This window comes from Babylonia areolata, chromosome 2 (assembly GCF_041734735.1).
Source record: "Babylonia areolata isolate BAREFJ2019XMU chromosome 2, ASM4173473v1, whole genome shotgun sequence".
NCBI classification, from domain to species: Eukaryota; Metazoa; Mollusca; class Gastropoda; order Neogastropoda; family Buccinidae; genus Babylonia; species Babylonia areolata.
In genome coordinates, this window is record NC_134877.1 from 1,024,846 (window position 1) to 1,028,169 (window position 3,324).

Sequence of the window (3,324 nt, forward strand, 5' to 3'; positions counted from 1 at the left end):
CAAGAATCGATTTCTCGACTTTTGTGCATTTGCATTTTAGAATTACATTTCTAGTGTAACACTTATTTTCCTTGTGGTGCTATTGTGATACGTTGCTGCTATGCGCATTCCAACAAACATGCTGTGAACCAATATAAACGTGACACTGCACACGACAGAAATCACCAGTGCCCCCCCCCCCTCCCCCCAGCCCCCCCTGAGTTTGTGGGGAGTACGACTGCTGAAAGGAGATGGGATGGCGAGACTGATGGTCCTGGCTCCGGTGTCACAACTAATCCTGGGTTCGATCCCTCCTTCGGGATATTTTCCCGGAGCCTGATAAGTGGCACGTTCCACTGACAGGTCGATACCAGTCATTCTCTGGGAGTTACTCTGGCCCTTCCCGCTGTGGAACTGTTCAGGACACATAGACACTGAGCGTACATACAGCTGTACCATTTCACATTGTACGTAAAATGCATCGAAAAAGGGTGAGCGATGTTGTATGAATGTGTGTACTGCTTCTCCATGTTTTTAGCCAGACAAAAAAAATCACGAACATGCAAGCTTATTTATCATTATCAATAACACGGAACACGGTTAATGTGAACATTCGCACTGCGTGACAGCTGCCACTCCGCTGACATCTCATGTCAATGGAAGACGTGGTTTGGAGCTGACAAACCTGGTGCCATGGAGACTTTCATTCTGTGCCTTGCTTCCTGTCAGGAGCCACTGATGAACGGTCCTCTGTCAGGTCGTGCAAGGTCCTCAAACAGCTCGCCAGCTCCACAACGTGGGTCTAATTCATTTCAGGGCTCAGGATGGGGAAACCTCTCCAACTTGTCTGCCATCCCCACCCTCTCTTCCTCCTCCTCCTCCCACACCCTCCCCCTTTTTTTCAATCTTTCCAGCAGAGCTGAGGACCGGCATTACAAGGTGTGCTTTCCGCTGTCAGCTGGAGGTATCGGGCAGCGCGGACTGCTCGGAAGGTGTGACGGTCCTGTCCAGTCAGCCTGTGAGAACATCAAGTGGCTTTCACCAGCCCCTCCTGATACTGCATCCAATCCCTCGCTTGTCGTGTGGACGGAAACAGCGAGAGAGAGAGAGAGAGAGAGAGAGAGAGAGACAGACAGACAGAGACAGAGAGAGACAGAGACAGAGAAAATAGTGAGAGACAGACAGAAAAAGGCAGTGAGAGAGGCAGGGAGACAGACAGACAGACAGACAGACAGACAAAGACAGAGAGAGAGAGAGAGAGAGAGAGATAAAAGAAATGAAAATGGAACAACTACAGGCAGCGGTCATTGTTCAAAGTTCAGTGTAGTGTCAGTGAATCATGGTGGATATCTCACTGCTCAGTGTCATGTCAGTGAATCATGGTGGATATCTCACTGCTCAGTGTCATGTCAGTGAATCATGGTGGATATCTCACTGCTCAGTGTAGTGTCAGTGAATCATGGTGGATATCTCACTGCTCAGTGTAGTGTCAGTGAATCATGGTGGATATCTCACTGCTCAGTGTAGTGTCAGTGAATCATGGTGGATATCTCACTGCTCAGTGTCATGTCAGTGAATCATGGTGGATATCTCACTGCTCAGTGTAGTGTCAGTGAATCATGGTGGATATCTCACTGCTCAGTGTCATGTCAGTGAATCATGGTGGATATCTCACTGCTCAGTGTCATGTCAGTGAATCATGGTGGATATATCACTGCTCATTGTCATGTCAGTGAATCATGGTGGATATCTAACTACTCAGTGTCATGTCAGTGAATCATGGTGGATATCTAACTGCTCAGTGTAGTGTCAGTGAATCATGGTGGATATCTAACTGCTCAGTGTAGTGTCAGTGAATCATGGTGGATATCTCACTGCTCAGTGCAGTGTCAGTGAATCATGGTGGATATCTCACTGCTCAGTGTAGTGTCAGTGAATCATGGTGGATATCTCACTGCTCAGTGCAGTGTCAGTGGTTCATGGTGGATATCTCATTGCTCAGTGTAGTGTCAGTGAATCATGGTGGATATCTCACTGCTCAGTGCAGTGTCAGTGAATCATGGTGGATATCTCATTGCTCAGTGTAGCGTTATTGAATCATGGCGAATATCTATTGCTCAAAGTTCAGTGTAGTGTTAGTGATTCATGGTGGGCATCTCAGCCATAGACTTCTCAACTTTCTGGGCCTGGGGCTGGTGCCAAGCAAGCGGGACCCAAACTGACACGTCTCCGTAAGGTCAGACACTATCTGGGGCCGGCGCGTTTCTTCCACCGGTGCTATTACACTGCCCTCAAGACATCACTTGCCTTGCCTGAACCCCCCCCCCTCCCCTTACCCCCCCCCCCACTCCCCTTTCTGGTCTGTGTAATTTCTCAAGGTTCACGGACACTCCCCCTTTCTGGTCTGTGTAATTTCTCAAGGTTCACGGACAGTCGTGGTCTGTGTAATTTCTCAAGGTTCACGGACACTCCCCCTTTCTGGTCTGTGTAATTTCTCAAGGTTCACGGACACTCCCCCGTCGTGGTCTGTGTAATTTCTCAAGGTTCACGGACACTCCCCTTTCTGGTCTGTGTAATTTCTCAAGGTTCACGGACACTCCCCCTTCGTGGTCTGTGTAATTTCTCAAGGTTCACGGACACTCCTCTTCGTGGTCTGTGTAATTTCTCAAGGTTCACGGACACTCCCCCTTCGTGACCTGTGTAATTTCTCAAGGTTCACGGACACTCCCTTTCTAAGCACCCAGTCTCCCCCCACCACTCTACCTTCCAAGTCGTGGCTGTTTTGGCCATGTGGCCATTGATGTGTTGAGGTGGCCGTGTACACCTCTCGTTGATGTGTTGATGTGACCGTGTACACCTCTCGTTGATGTGATGATGTGGGCGTGTACACCTCTCGTTGATGTGATGATGTGGGCGTGTACATCTCTCGTTGATGTGACCGTGTACATCTCTCGTTGATGTGTTGACGTTGTCATGTACACCTCTCGTTGATGTGTTGATGTTGTCATGTACACATCTCGTTGATGTGGTCATGTACACATCTCGTTGATGTGTTGATGTTGTCATGTACACATCTCGTTGATGTGGTCATGTACACATCTCGTTGATGTGTTGATGTTGTCATGTACATCTCTCGTTGATGTGTTGATGTGGTCGTGTACACCTCTCGTTGATGTGTTGATGTGCCATGTACACCTCTCGTTGATGTGTTGATGTTGTCATGTACACCTCTCGTTGATGTGTTGATGTGGCCATGTACACCTCTCGTTGATGTGTTGATGTGGTCGTGTACACCTCTCGTTGATGTGTTGATGTGGTCGTGTACACCTCTCGTTGATGTGTTGA